The 17,329-nt window shown below is 34.5% G+C and overlaps 1 protein-coding gene across 1 annotated transcript in view; it reads right to left on the bottom strand.

The window, feature by feature from the left end:
• The window catches only part of LOC124531981 (kinesin-like protein CG14535), a 415,871-nt gene extending 398,985 nt beyond the window's left edge, over positions 1–16,886 (bottom strand). The window contains exon 1 of the mRNA XM_047106585.1: positions 16,761–16,886. The gene's annotated coding sequence lies outside the window, so the exon portion shown is untranslated. The remainder of the gene's footprint in view (positions 1–16,760) is intronic.
• Between the last annotated feature and the right edge of the window lie 443 nt (positions 16,887–17,329).

Genomic DNA, 17,329 nt, shown 5'->3' with positions numbered 1-17,329 from the left:
GGTAGGTTATATTAAATTTTCACTGTGTAACAATTTCCGTCCTTAATTCTACAAATACAATAAGGCTATTTGACTGGTTTATAATACTCATTTCATATTATTTAGTAGAGGTTAAGGAACCCAGTAAAAATTGATTTTTTTTAATTTCTAGTACATATTTGCCGAAAAATATCGTATTAAAAGTTCCATATTTAAATAGCGACCGAAAACGCTACTTGGACATTATGGCGCTGCAATGGGGTCGGTGACGTCACTTGCCTGTATTGTATTGTATTAATATAGTAGGCAATCAAGGGTAACAAGCAAGTGACTTCATCATAAACCCATCCAATCAGGAGCGTTTTGTATCACGTGACAAACAAATTAAAAAAGCACAGTTTTATTTATGGATTTTTGAATATAGTAAGTATTATTTTCAACTTTCATTATAAATAACCATTTTTAATGTATACTGATTATAATAATTAACACTTTATTTTTCGCATTGTCAAATAGCCTATACAACATTGATTTTTTATATCGCCTAATGTGCTATATGTACTACACACATGCACACCAAGATAAAAAAATCCACTTACAAGTCTGACATTAGGGATAATAATATCGTACCGAAAAGTGGGCTACGAAAGGGATGACTGAAAGACAATTGCATGTTGCGGAGATGAGAATGCTGAGAGGAATGTGTGGTGTTACGCGAATGGATAGAGTAAGGATGAGTACATAAGAGAAAGTTTGAAAGTGACAACGATAGCCGAGAAGTTATGTGGAAGGCGGCTATCATGGGCATGTAATGCGGAGGAATGAGGAACACATTGTGAGAAAGGCCTTGAGCATGGATGTGGATGGATATAGAGGTAGAGGACGACCAAGGAAACGATGGATGGATTGTGTGAAAGACGATATGGCTAGAAAGAATGTTACTTGTGAGCTGACGTCTGACAGAGAAGTATCGAAGGAGAAGACATGCTGTGCCGACCCCAAATAAAATTGGGATAAGGGCAGGAGAATGATGAAGATGAGTGTCGTACCGAAAACGCACTAATTTATTTCTCTACAAGCGGAGCCGCGACAAGCAATGTTTGTTTAATATCAAATAGGTAAAAAAAATATACAAGTGTATTACACTTTCAAACTAACGCGTACGTATCGCGTACGAGAGGGGTCTAACGCAATTTCTTAATGAGACACGTTCCCCCACACGCAGACATTCTGTTTTTTTGTCAGCATAATAAAATTAAATAGTAACCTCTGAGAACACTATTCATATGTTTGAAAAAAAAAACTATAAAATCTGTTTAAAAAAACAGGACTACACTCTTAATACTCGCTTACGAAGTGTCATACAGAAATATGTTTACGGATAAAATAAAAAGTTATTTTTTTAAATGTAAAGGGTAGGCGAGCGTACAAATAGGCTACGTGTTAGTACGTTACCACCTATAGATAATGTCGCTGTAAGGATATTTACCTTTCCAACATTTCATTAACTTGTCACCGAGTTTGGACTAAGTTGTTAGGTTTCTTGTGCCTAAAGTACAAGTAGTTTACTTGGTGGTAGGGCTTGGAGCAAGCCCGTCTGGGTAGGTACAACCCACTGATCAGTTATTCTACCGCCAAATAACAGTACTCAGTATTGTTGTGTTACAGTTTGATGGGTGAGTGAGCCAGTACAACTACAGGACATAACATCTTAGTTCCCAAGGTTGGTGGCACATTGACGATGTAAGAAATAGTGAATATTTCTTACAGCTTCATTGTTAATGGGTGATGGTGACCACTTGCCATCAGGTGGCCCATAAGCTCGTCCGCCAACTTAACCATTTAAAAAATTACACTGACTTAGTTACGCTATTAACCAGAACGCGACGATACTAAGTATTGCTGTTTGACAGAAGAGTAGCTGATGAATGCGCGGTTGCTACCCAGAAAGGTTTATGAGTGGAAATAATATGTAGTACAGAAAGAGTTTTTTTCCGATGGTTTCACAACTTTCAACTTGAATACTTAATCGTGGTGCTTGCCTAATTACTTTCATTCGTAATTCAGAAGGCCACTGGGTCAGCTCAATCTAAATACATTTGTTTCGGTGTTCCAGTTTGAAAAGTGAGTTAGCCAGTAGTACAAGCACAAGGGAAGTGACCGTAGAGTCCTCGATGTCAGCGCGCTTTATATTTCTTGTAATAACAGTGCACGTCATGTCAATCGATTGCCTTTACGTAACTACCTTATAAGCAAATTACTATTATGTCTAAGAATATTATTCTAAAATAATATAGAAACTTTTTCTTACGAAAAGCAAGGAGGCATTAGCTTGGTTTGTTACTAAACATTATAGTATATATACATATCACTCATGCTCGAGCTTATGAGATCATTAACAACCAAAAAATTAAATTATATTTGTTACTGAATGCCAATAATTTAAAATAATTAAACCAATATATCAATTTAAATCTCACGTTAAATCCCATTCATAAATAAATATTAATAGATCTTGATAGGAACAACCAGTAAATAAGAGGCGATGATAAATAAATTATCTCAGTACTTCGTTATACGAGCATATTTTATCATACTTATAATATAATTATATAATTGTCCCTGTGTCAAGACACAAACGTGTCGCTTTGAAGAGTTCTCGTCGAGCTCCTTAGACGGCGCTCGCAGAACTCTTGTGCTAAGTTAATTAGGCAGAAATACTTCTACGCGTAATGCAATCAGACATTTTTTTAAATGTTAAGTGAGAGACACATTTGAATGGCCTGGGATAGTTCAAGAGTATATTTAATTTAATTGACGCTGTGCTTCACCGTCTTACGTGGTCGCTATCACTGGCTACTCCTGTATCATCGACTATCTCATTGGTCTAGTAGCTAGCTAAAAGTCTTCATAGCCCTAATTCATATATCGGGCCCGACTAACAATTGATTGAGTGTAACAAAGTGTGAACATTTCAGTGTATATCTGAAATTTTGGCATTCGGAGTTTTCTCGGTGGTAGTAAGGTGAGTAGGGTCCAACCATCTTTTCGTCAAAATTCAATCAAAAAGCACCAGTATTTAGAGTGTTGTGTTCCGGTTGAAAGATGAGTGAACCAGTGTAACTACAGGCACAAGGGACATAACATATTAATTCCCAAAGTGGGTATCACATTAGCAATGAAAGGAATGGTTTATATTTCTCACTGCGCTAATGTCTACGGGTGATGGTGACTACTTATCATAAGATCGTCCGTTTACCCATACCAATATCATAAAATAAAACTGTAAATTGTCATGTATTTGACATTAACGTACCTCAGAAAGTTGTCGGTGATGCGCTTGGCCTCTATTGAATGCCTCAAATATTGAATTCACAGACCGAACTCTAAACCATTGAAGTTGTAAAGTATTATCTGGAACTTATTTATGAAATTATATTTCCAAGACGAAGAAAATATAAAACCTTGTCCGAACATTTAACATTAAATACAAAAACTGGTATTTTACACTAAAAGGGTTTGAACATGCAAATCAGACATTAGCATTCGTCAAAGTAAAGCTACAATTTGTTAAAATAAACCTTCTATTCTACTAATAACGGCCATACTTTAAATAAGGATAACTTTTAACGTGGAGTTTATTTCTGAATCCGCAAATAATTTTCAAATATAAATTATATCTTAGTGATAAGAATACGTAGAGCTCAACCGAGTATTGCGGATTCGGATTTAATTTGTGCTTAAAAATTGTCTCATTCTCCACAGTGCAAGAAAACATGTTTTTTAATTGTCAGACAAACGGGCTACATGGCTATTGAGTTTATTAAAATGTAACCTAACCCCTACGGTTTCAATGAGCCAGTATCCTTTAAAACTAATAGATTACACTGGCTCACTTACTTCTCAACAACAACAACAACAACAACAACAACAGCCTGTAAATTCCCACTGCTGGGCTAAAGGCCTCCTCTCCCAGGAGAAGGTTTGAAACGATTCCACGCTGTTCCAATGCGGGTTGGTGGAATACATAGGTGGCAGAATTTTTATGAAATTTGTCACATGCAGGTTTCCTCACGATGTTTTTCTTTACCGCTGCGCACGAGATGAAATATAAAGACAAATTAAGCACATGAATCAGCGGTGCTTGCCTGGGTTTGAACCCGTAATCATCAGTTAAGATGCAAGCGTTCTAACCACTGGGCCATCTCGACTCTTACTTCTCAAAGCAGAATACTATACTAAGAATTGCATTTGGCGGTAGAAAATGTTGGAACCATCTTCTCCCAAGTGGTACATGCACATTGCACACGTCATAACTTTACGGTTTACAGCTTGATAGGGAAGTTAATAAAATAATTTGAGAATCAAGAGTGCGTGCACACAAATTGCCAACCAGACGAGAACACAGTCCAATTAACGCATAATTAATACTGCGTGACAATTTCAATCTGCCGTGAATTCATTATTTGCGACATCAACGGGCGGAAAACTGTAACACGTTTGAATTGATAATTTGCATCGAGCTAAAAATATACACGTCATACAATTAGAATCAATATCAATTATTATCTGTACTGATTTCAACTTCAAAACGGAAGTAATCTATTCCCCTGTACAAGTTAACTATTTGTAAATAATCAGATTTTAATTAATCGTTTTCTATTGGATTCCGTATACTCTTTTTATGTTATAGATAGGCGGACTGGAAAATAAGCCACCTTAAAGTAAGCGGTTACACCCTCCCATAGATTACTATGGACGGGGTGACAGTTCTGTAAGAAATATTCCTTACATCACCAATAATAGGAGAAATAAGATTGTATGCCCTTTATGCCTGTAGTTACACTGACATCCACATTTCCTATCAGAACACAATAATACTAAGTATTGCTTGGCGGTAGAATATCTGATGAGTAAAAGCCTGTAAATTTCCCACTTCTGGGATAAGGCCTCCACTTCCATTAAGGAGAGGGTTTGAAACATATTCCACCACGCTGTTCCAATGCGGGTTGGTGGAATGCACATGTGACAGAATTTCGATGAAGTTAGACACATGAAATTATAAACACAAATTAAGCACATATATACAGTGGTGCTTGCCTAAGTTGGTGGAATGCACATGTAGCATAATCTCAATGAAATTAGACACATGCAGGTTTCCTCACGATGTTTTCCTTCACCGCCGAGCATGACATGAATTATAAACACAAATTAAGCACATATATATAGTGATACTTGCCTGGGTTCGAACCCGCAATCATCGGTTAAGACGCACGCGTTCTAACCACTGGGCTATCTCTGCTTTTCTTTGGCATCTGATGAGTGGGCGGTACCTACCCAGACGAGCTTGCCATGAACTCTACCACTAAGGAAGGTAAATTCTTCAATTATAACAAACTTTATACAATAAGATATTTAAAAAATGAAAATAGATTTAGTTCCAGTCTTTTTTTCAAAGAGGCCTCTTCCAAACGAGTATAAGCTGAATCTGTAGTCAATCAATTTACGTCACATCAAAAAACCATCAATAAAAACTAAACAACAAACTCAATTATATTGTATATATTGACGTAATTCCAAGAGATTTTTTACGCAACGTTTGAAAAGTTTTACCGATGAAAGTTTTACTTTTAACACTTGTAGGCCTCATGTGTCATACCCTCTCTCTGAAAACTCTCTCCTTCGCTGTATCGTATCGTAGCGACATATACATCGTAGCTATATATAATTATAAGCAACCCGACTTGGACCGACCGGGACCCGACCCGTCTCCGCTTGGACACTAAATACACTACAGAATCTCATTATATACAAAGTTCACAGCTATTTTGTCATTAAACAATATAAACCGCTATGTGCACTCTTTTGGCTAACAAGATTTCAGATCTGATATATCTTCGAAAATACTCGCTGTAAACCGACATATTGATCTATATTAAATGCACAATGTACATATTTCAGGTACAATTATAGTATAGGTAATTGCATAAGGACTGATACTGTACTGCTTGAAATCGTTTTGTAAATAAGCCATTATTAATCGTACGAAGTAAAGGATAAAAAATAGTTATCGTGAGTTATGCCTAAGAGATATACCACCGATGATTTTGATCTAGCTTGTAGGTTTCTCTACAATTTTGTGCATGTATTATACAAATAAACGTTCCGCTTGAATTATTCTATCTATTAAAAAATATTGTTGTGTAATTTTAAATAAACAATCATATACACAGGGACATACACAGGGACAAACAGACAGCGATAATCGATTTTGTTTTATACTATGTAACGATCCGAGATGGCCTAGTGGTTAGAACGCGTGTATCTTAACCGATGATTTCGGGTTCAAACCCAGGCAAGCACCACTATACATATGTGCTTAATTTGTGTTTATAATTCATCTCGTGCTCGGCGGTGAAGGAAAACATCGTGAGAAACCTGCATGTGTCTAATTTCAACGAAATTCTGCCACATGTGCATTCCACCAACCCGCATTGGAACAGCATGGTGGAATATGTTCCAAACCCACTCCTTAATGGAAGAGGAGGCCTTATCTCACCAGTGGAAAATGTACAGGCTGTTACTTTACTTTACTTTACTTTACTATGTAACAATAATAATAAGAAAATATTTTTTATTTTTTTACTGCATATATATAGTTTTCTTTAATAAAAAAAATAATTTTCAGTTCAATTATTTTAAAGATTTATAAAATGTCTAAATATAATAGGTATTTTAAAATCTTTAAGAGTTTAACTTTACGTCTCTAAATAACGCCATTGTTAAAAACTTTACGAATAATTCATACACTTACTGAAAAGTTGTACTAAACGTTCGTATTAATTTCACAACTTTAAAACTGTTCCAGTAACAATTTAACTTGGATTTTTTTTATTTTATACGTTGAAATATTTTCAATAATCCACTACATAACTTTCATAGGTATTTTTGTTACGTTGGTGTAAAATGTGTGTATTAACAAGTATTTCTTTTAAAAGACCACTTGACAAATTTACATTTAATTAGAAATGATTTAAATTAAATAGGATTCGACAACACTACAATTATTTACAGAACAATACATGTCAATGTTTTAAAATAATTGTAAAGTAAAGTAACAGCCTGTAAATTTCTCTTCCATTTAGGAGAGGGTTTGGAACATTTTCCACCACGCTGTTCCAATGGTGGTTGGTGGAATATACAAGTGGCAGAATTTCGATGAAATTAGACACAGAGAAGAGCTAAGATGGCCCAGTGGTTAGAACGCCTACATCTTAACCGATGATTGCAGGTTCAAACCCAGAAAAGGAAAGCACCACTATATATATGTATGTGCTTAATTTGTATTTATAATTCATCTCGTGCTCGGCGATGAAGGAAAACATCGTGATAAACCTGCATGTGTCTAAAATAATTTTATTCATGATAAATTCATTGTTAAACATATTAAATAATATATATATATATATATATATATATATATATATTATTTAATATGTTTAAAATGAATGGTAAAATAAATGAAATGGTATTTAAATTTGCTAATTAAACAAAAATGTAGCACATCGTTGTTACCACAGCCATGATATATTGAAGATGAAAGTAATATTATTCAAACGAGCTTCGAACTTCTATTATTGCAGGCGTAAAAATTTCCGAATTTTATTTTCGTATATAATTCAAACTTATGTGTAAAACTATATAAATCTTTCAAAGTGTGTTTGTCTTAACGAATTCAGTCATTTTATCCCAAGAGTGTTTTCGTTTTATTTTCCTAAATCAACCTTCCATACAGAGAATTTGCTTATTGAGTGAAGGAACTATTTGAGTATCAAATTTCAACTATTCTCGTTTTGTGTATTCAGAGAAATTAACTTTTATAGATAAATAAATTGATGAAATTTATCTTATATCTTTTTTCAATGGAATTATATTATAGAAAATTATTAGCATGTTTATAGGATACATAAATGTGGATTAACTTCTTCACAATCAATAAAAGTACTACCCCTATGATATTATCATTTTGTCCGTGACATATTTGGATTATACACGCTTATTATAATACAAACGACCCACCCCGGCTTCGCACGGATGCTTCAATATAAAATGAATAAATAAATAACTTTTGGACAACATCACATACATTACTCTGATTGCAATGTAAGTAGCTAAAGCGCTTGTGTTATGGAAAATCAGAAGTAACGACGGCACTACAACACTCAGACCCAAGACAACATGGAAAACTAATGATAATCTACATCGACTCAGCCGGGAATAGAACCCGGGACCTCAGAGTGGCGTACACATGAAAACCGGTGTACAATGTACACTGCACATACCATTCGACCATTCAATATTTATACATAGCTAGGAATTATATAACATCTTAGCAGTTGTTTTTTAAGATTACATACAGACAAACAAATTTAACCTATTTAAATTATTAGTAAAGATATTATAGATTAAATGGAGAAGTAAGTGTTCTTAATATTATTGTAAGGTGTTGAAAAGTAAGGGTTAATTTCGATAAACCCCTTTACGTCGAACTATGCTTGCTGCGAATTCCCCTATTCCAAGACTTTGTTAGTCCCTCAGTAAAAATAGCACGATCGGTGTTTTTTCCCGATTCATTGTATATGTTCCGAAGGAAATTATGCAAATTGTAGCTTTCTTGCGACCATACTAATAAATCTAGTTTTAATTTGAATAATTCATTGGTATGATTTATTTTTGTTTATTATTATTTTTCATTTTATATTTCAGTACATTCACAATTTATTTTGTATTAATTAATCGCTACATTTAGATATTTTAATGAACTATTTGTTTTGTTGAAACCAAATTAAAATTGAGCTGAGATGGCCCAGTGGTTAGAACGCGTACATCTTAACCGATGGTTGCGGGTTCAAACCCAGGCAAGCACCACTATATATATGTATGTGCTTAATTTGTGTTTATAATTCATCTCGTGCTCGGCGGTGAAGGAAAACATCGTGAGGAAACCTGCATGTGTCTAATTTCATCGAAATTCTACCACATGTGCATTCCATCAACCCGCATTGGAACAACGTGGTGGAATATGTTCCACACCCTCTCCTTAATGGAAGAGGAGGCCTTATCCCAGAAGTGGGAAATTTACAGGCTGTTACTTTACTTACTTTAAATTAAAATTATCAAATTTGTTTATTAGTTACAAAGATCGTTCAACTCTTCGAGTCCGCTCCTCCTTAGAAGACCAGGGAGGAGGAAAAAGCACTACGCTCCCTCCGCTTCAATACGCACCACAGGGATAGCGAGGAAGTGATTCTCTGTCCCCTTAAAATCCTCTTAGGAATTCGAGGCCCGCATGGTATGCCGACGCAAAATGTGAACGCGATCCTTTGACATCCGCCGAATAGTCAGTAAAGGCACTGCTGATTTTTCAGTGGCACATTAAGCATCCTTGATAACAGCAAGTCCCACATTTAATACCAAAAAAATATTAATAATAATAAGCGGCGTTCAACTTTAACTCTCTAGCCTTTTACCATAAAAGAGTTGCTGCGCGTTGTTTTACCCGCGTCAACATTACTCCGCCTCCATGGGTAACAAAGAGATGCAATATATTCTGTAATAAATCGGCTATCTAACACAAAATTAATCAAAATGAACTACGCCAAACCTACCACTTGTTCTAACGAAAAATAACCGAAAAGAAACTCTGAACGATACTCGTTTCGATCAAAGAATGTAAGTACATTACGTTTTGATAATCAAATTTATGAATATTTTGTATTTATGTTTATTTAATTTACTATACTATAGTACTATTTAATTTACTATATAAATATGCTTGGGGCGAGGTTGGCAAGCTCATCTTGATAAGTAGAGAGACATGCAGGTTACTTCACATGATCGACAAGAGTTGAGATAGCTTCTTTCTGTGCCTTATTGGAAGAACGTCGGATAGAGATAGACATAACATCTTAGTTCTGTAGTATTTTTTTATGTTATAGGTAGGCGGACAAGCATATGGGCCACCTGATGGTAAGTGGTCACCATCACCCATAGGCAATGACGCTGTAAGAAATATTAACTATTCCTTACATCGTCAATGTGCCACCAACCTTGGGAACTAAGATGTTATGTCCCTTGTGCCTGTAGTTACACTGGCTCACTCACCCTTCAAACCGGAACACAACAATACTGAGTACTGTTATTTGGCGGTAGAATAACTGATGAGTGGGTGGTACCTACCCAGACGGGCTTGCACAAAGCCCTACCACCAAGTAAAGTCAAAACAGAGTTGTTATCTCCCTGTTGAAAATTGGCTTATATTGATCGATACATCTTGATCTGTGGTGACTTTCGAGGTTGTGCAAACAGAAAGACTGTATAGAATTACTATTATTTCAAAGGATTTAGTTTTACAACATTATACTTATCCAGAAATATGATATTTATCCAAGCGAGGGTATTTGCATGCAAAACTGACGATTCTTTTTACGCTGGACAGTCATAATTATTAGGAAGAAAATCATGGACAATTTTATTTTAAATTAATGAATCAATCTTTAAATCGAAATACACTTTCTCAAAGAAGGCTTTTACAAGCACTTTCGAATCGTCATTTTAATTTTTTATTTTTTTATTTATTTATGTATTATTAAGATGCACCATCAACTTATCATAATAACTAACACAATATTATAATGCACTAAATATACAATCCAGTATGATTTGCCTTTACAGGTGTATACAACATTGTTGGCATTTGTTTGTTTGCGATTACATGATGCTATTAAAATATCGACTAAACAGTATAAAACTAAAACAAAACAAAATAAAATAAAATAATTTTACAGGATAAGATTAGATTACGTTTAGAAAAGGCAGATTTGGTCTGATCACAAAAACCTTGAAATCGTTTTCCGTTTTCCAAGCGTTCAATGTTTTTGTTAGTGGTACATTTATAATGAATTTAAAAAAAAAGTATTTTGTTCCCGAGATTCGCAGAAAAATGTTAATCTCTTTCGTTGGAATAAGAGGTTTTCCGTCTGTTGGACAGTAATAGGCTTATGTTAGGGCCGGATTATTTATATTGGTACTTCTCTTATTCCGAAATCTGTCTGTATCTGTGGAATATAGCCACCATACATATGATGAATTAATCACTTCATAACAGAATACATATGATACTATACATAAGGCAAAAGATATTACGTTAAAAACATATTTATAGGGATAATTTCATACTCAAATATCTTTACAGACGAAGTCGTAACTAACCGTCAGAACGCTTAGATATTTTAAACTATGCAGTTATCATTAATAAACAGACATATTTTTGAATGTAAAGTATGTTATATTAAAGAAAAGCAGGGAACTCCAACATTCCTGGTGAAAAAATAAACTACTTTCATTTTCTTTTTATTCTTTTGAAAGTAATATGAATATCCAACTTTATCCTCCTCCAGATGATATATCATATAATGGATGATAGTCGATCCTCAGTGATCAGGTCATGGGTAACATAAATGTGCACTTAATCGAATCTAAAGCAATATATAAACACAACAACTTGCAAGATTCGATCGTATCAAACAATAAAACACAGAAAGTTCAATAAAAACTTATAAATCTCACAGAACAAGTCACATAAGAGATTTGCCAGTTTATTATAAACTTGTAATAATTTAAAGTAATATTAAATACAATTGAACGTGACCTTCAATAACCTAAAATAGGGTGTACGAGAAGAATGCATCGGGTACTTTAGGGATCGGAGCTTGTTTTATTTATACGCGAGGGCGAGTGCATTTGACGGCCGTGAGCGAGGGTGGTGCGGATCACTCTGTATACAGTCGTAGCTATTTATCCTGGACGCGCCTTCATTCGTATGAGCTTAGAATGTATGTATAAATCAAGGCTCTGGACCACCTCTGGGTACTGTTTTATTTTACGTGAAATAAACTACTATTTGTATGTTTATGTGTAATTTTACTGATCAATAAATTGTGTTGGTCAAACAAAAGGCCTTTGCGCCTAAATGCATTCTCTACCACGTAAACTTTAAGTGTAACAGAAATATATGGCAACGGTACTGTTTGCATTTGATATTACATCAATAAAAAAAATTTAATGTAATTAATTCTTCACGCTCAAATATCGAACGTATTTAGTTGATATTTGATATGAAGATAGCTTGAGTTCCGGGGAAGGACATACGATTTTTTTTATACAGTCTTCGTGGAGGTATAGTGAGTGTAGATGGTTTGTGCGCTATGGATAAAGATTTTTAGACTTCGCGCGGGCAAAAAGCTAGATAGACAAATAAAGTTTCCATAAATAATATTTAATTTATAGTTAAATATATTCAACTCTTGTTAGCCGCGAAGCTATCGTAATTAGGTCACCACCACCACCATAAAGATTTGTATCGTATGAATAACCATTCCAATTAATTTCCAATCCATTGCAAATACTCCACCAACCTTGGATATTGTGTCCTTTGTATCTCTAGTTACTAATCCTTCCAACTGGAACGCAATAATAATATTCGATGACCATCCACCAAGTACTATCTATGAGTACTAGGTAGTCAACCCAAAGAATTAAAAAAACCAAAAAATGCTCTGAATCATTATGTTACAAAATATTCAATTAATTGTAAAGATAATACCTGAAAATAAATTCCAAAAGGAAACGGCAAGTAACTTAGTAGTTACTCTTTTCTACTATTTTAATTACAGCGTATTAATGTTTTAATCAGCGTGATACTTAGCCTCAAAGCAGTACCATAAAATAATAATTAAAACGTTTGAAAGCTAAAGCTGTGGTTTGTAAGCCACATAAAAGGAAGTATGCAAATATATAGAGCCTATTGTAATCAATGAAAGATTGTAAACAATCCTTGGATATAATTATGATATACAATTTCTTAATAGTTTAGCAATATATTAGTATTATTTATTAATTCACTATTCTCACTATTCTTTATTAATATATCTTGTTACATAGTATAAAACAAAGTCGCTTTCTCTGTCCCTATGTATGCTTAGATCTTTAAAACTACGCAACGGATTTTGATGCGGTATTTTTTAAAAGATAGCGTGATTCGGAAATGAGTCGAGATGGCCCAGTGGTTAGAACGCGTGCATCTTAACCGATGATTGCGGGTTCAAACCCAGGCAAGCACCGCTGATTCATATGCTTAATTTATCTTTATCATTCATCTCGTGCTCAGCGGGGAAGGAAAACATCGTGAGGAAACCTGCATGTGACAAATTTCATAGAAATTCTGCCACATGTGTGTGTACCACCCTGTTCCAAAGCGGGTTAGTGGAATATGTTCCAGAACCTTCTCCTCAAAGGGAGAGGAGACCTTTAACCCTGCAGTGGGAATTAACAGGCTGTTGTTGTTGTTATTGTTGTGATCCGGAAGGTTTTTGTATATAATTCATGGACAATATACTACATAAACATTGATAATTTTCGAAGTTTGTAATGTGTTTTTAAAAATTTCTGTAGTATATTGCACCCGTTGGATGCCGGGGTGGGTCGCTAGTAATTTTCAATCACGACCAAACCGCTGAATCCTTGAAATTTAGTATGAAGCAAACTTGAACTCCAAGAAAGGTAATAGACTACTTTTTTGCCAACAAATGACAACCAATACCGTAAAACGCGAACAAGCCGCGGGCGGCTACTAGTTATATAAATAGAAGATTAATATTGTCGCTTTAGCTCTCTTAAATACTGTGGAGCTATTCTGAAAAAACGCGACCGTGAATTACTGTAATTAAATAACGTAATTGAGGACAATAATTAAAACAAAAGATCACTCATTAAGAGCGTACGTCGGTTTCCAACATTTTCGAGCGATATACGAAAAGCGTCGCTGATTTAACTATCACAAGAATATTAATGCTGCGTCTACATAAGGTAACTTCTTTACAACGTTATGTATTGCAATGAACAGAAGTGATTAAATATTTCTGTGGAAAAGTATTTTTTTTTTTATGGAATAGGTTTGTGGACGAGCATATGGGCCACCTGATGGTAAGAGGTCACCGTCACCCATAGACAATGGCGCTGTAAAAAATATTAACTATTCCTTACATCGTCAATGCACCACCAACCTTGGGAACTAAGATGCTATGTCTTTTGTGCCTGTAGTTATACTGGCTCACTCACCCTTCAAACCGGAACACAACAAAACTGCGTACTATTGTTTAGCGGTAGAATATCTGGTGAGCGAGTGGTACCTACCTAGGTGGGCTTGCACAAAGCCCTACCACCAAGTATAATAAAACATCAGAAATTGCATGACTAAATGAGACATCTCATTTTAAATCGAAGTTTTTGGGTTCAAACCCAGACAAACGCCTCTAAATTTTAATGTGCATAATTTTTGTTTAAAAATATCTCGTGCGCTGGGATGGGATACATCCAGCGGAAACCTTCATATTTTGGATGAAAATCCATCATGTACGTATGTCAGCGTTGGAGCACCGTGGTGGAATAAGTTCCTTCCCTTCTACTCAAACGGATATAACAACTTAACAGTCGTATATTTAGAGGCACGATTACAAGTTTTAAATATTATAATCAAAATAATTTTAAGAACCACAATTTTATTAATACAATATCTATTTACTTATTAAATTATACTTATAAAAATCTATTTACTAATTCATTAAACCCGAACGAATTTATAGTATTAAAAATAATTATACGTTATTTATTACAATAAATCAATTTTCAAAATCTTTTCAATCGTCCCTCGACTAGTCTAGCTATACTCTTATTAATGGGATAAGCGCTATCGGGGTAGTTGGGTTTATAAAGAAGTTTATTGTTGCATTACAAACAGTTTTAAGCCTAGCTTATAAAGTGGCTAATAATTAATCCCCTCATTATCGAAATTGGCTTACAGCGTGTGTTTTAGAATATGACAGGGAATTACATAATGAGAGCAAAAATAGGAACTAAAGTTGCCCTCTCGACGATACGGAGATGATTTTCTGACCCGGAAACTATTGATATAAAATAGATTTATTAGCTATCACTTATAATGTTAATATAAGATAATAATAGTTACAATTTAATATATGACGTTTGTGATATTGTGAAGATCTCTAGAGAGAATAGTCAACTGTGGGTTTCTTTCGCCGGTTCTTCTCAGGTCAGGGTATTTCCTTTTCCGAACCGGTGGTAGTGTTTCAATTGTCCATCAGTAAGAAAGTGTAATGCATCTATATTGAATAAATCAATTTGAGTTTGAGTTTGGGGACTTTTTGAAGTGGACATATGCAAACCGGAAAGATTTCAGGCTCGATAATAATTTAACGTGCTATCGGAGGAACGGGAGTATACAGGGTAAGGCTATGTTCAAGCCCATCTAGGTAGGTATCTACTCAGCAGATATTCCGCCAAGCAGCAATACTTGGTATTGTTGTAAACAGTTTGAAGGAAGTAACTACGCAAGGGACTTAACATCTTAGTTACCAAGTTTAGTGGAGAATTGGCGAAGTAAGAGATGGTTATTTAAATAGCGCCAATGTCTAGGGGTACTGACCATTTAACATCAGGTAGCCCAACAACAACAACAACACGCTGTTCCAATGCCGACCTATTACTTAAAAGAGACTTGGCTGTTACGGAGAATTTTTCTATAGAAAAACTTAATTATCTTTTACCGACGTCGTGGTACTTGAATCCAGGACCTCAAGATCTCAGGCACAAGATCAACGAGGCGCTCTTTTAAATTGATATTGGTGACGATACAAACTTTAGTGATAAATTATATTTGTGTTGTCCAGACAGCGCAGAGCAGAGCAGAGCAAAGCGAAAAATTTTGTAATTATTCCATTCATACCCAATAAGCTCGTCACGCTACACAATTTCGTCCACCATTAACAGCGTGTTGTCGTAAACTTTTGGGTAATATGGCACCATGTTTAAAGCCAATACTTCCGTAGGTTTTACGAGTGAGTTTACGAGATATTCTGGTATGCAGTTATTGCCAAGTTTTATTAGTATTCATTAATTACAAGCTCTTGCCCGCAGCGTTACTCGTATTCAATGTAAGGGTTCTTTTGATGAATCTCTTTGATCCTTTAAACGGAATGTTATTACAGAAAGTGTTTGAAATTACAACCAAATCTGTGGGCAGACGTTTTGTATACTATTTCTCCCTCAACCCTGTCCGAAATTCGTTGAATTTTCGGTTAATACTTTTAAGTATATGGTTTTGTAATTTCAGTTAGGTAATACGAACAAAGTAGAATTAATCAGCCAAGATAGCGTAGTGGAAAGAATACATAGTTCCTGCGGGTTCAAATCTGAACAAGTATCATTAAATTATTATGATCCTTATATTATGTATTTGTATAAAACAATTAGTTCATCCAATCCTATGTTGTCTTCAGTGGGAGTTAATATAACTTAAAATATTATTCTATTAGTTTCATATAACATAAAAATTTAAAATTACACGTACGATAATCCTATTTTTCCATAAATACTTTACTACAATAATACTTATGGTATTTAATAAATGTAAAAATAATTTTAAAATAATAATAAAGCACGTTCCTTTATAATTTTGTTATACAAATTAATAATAATCATCGTTTTTTTTTAATTTGTCTACCTGCCTACCATTGACACTCATATTGTTTTTAAAATGGAGTGCATTTATGAAAGTAAAGAAAATGTAAAAAATAATAAATAACTATTAAGTATAAACTTTCGTGTATTATGTAGTAGGTATTTAATTAAAACCAAGCCCTTACCAACAGAAACAACAGCCCGGAAATGAACTTTCAATCCATATCACACAAACACAATTAAATACAAAACATTTAAAAAATCTATCGAAGTAAGTTCGAGAGCTGTCAAAGTCGGCGCGACGGACATGCGATCCCGACGGACTACGCGCGATTTCTGCTGGGACTTGGGACTACCGCGAACGGGATGCGGGATTGTGAATGAACGAAACGCGTCGGTTCGAAATACAAAATTTATACTTTTTTTTTTTGAAGTGACGCAATGTAATTGTGCATGGGTTGAATAATTTTCAGCTTTCGATTGTTTCGAAGGTAATTGGCGTATTCTAATTTTGAAATTAAATTTATAGTAATTTTTCAAATAAGGAATAATAATTTATAGGCTATTGAATCTGAGATCCAAGGATCCAAATATGAATAAATAAAGATATTTTTTATACTTGAATAAGTATATTTTATGAAAATGACTTTTTACATTAGTGTGTAAATAATAATTATATGGAACGAAAAATAACCTAACGGGGTTGTTTTTTTTATGATTCTATCTAAAAGAGGTTGATGTTAGTTACCGGTTG

Source organism: Vanessa cardui, chromosome 8 (assembly GCF_905220365.1).
Source record: "Vanessa cardui chromosome 8, ilVanCard2.1, whole genome shotgun sequence".
NCBI classification, from domain to species: Eukaryota; Metazoa; Arthropoda; class Insecta; order Lepidoptera; family Nymphalidae; genus Vanessa; species Vanessa cardui.
This window is presented reverse-complemented; position numbering and strand designations above follow the sequence as displayed.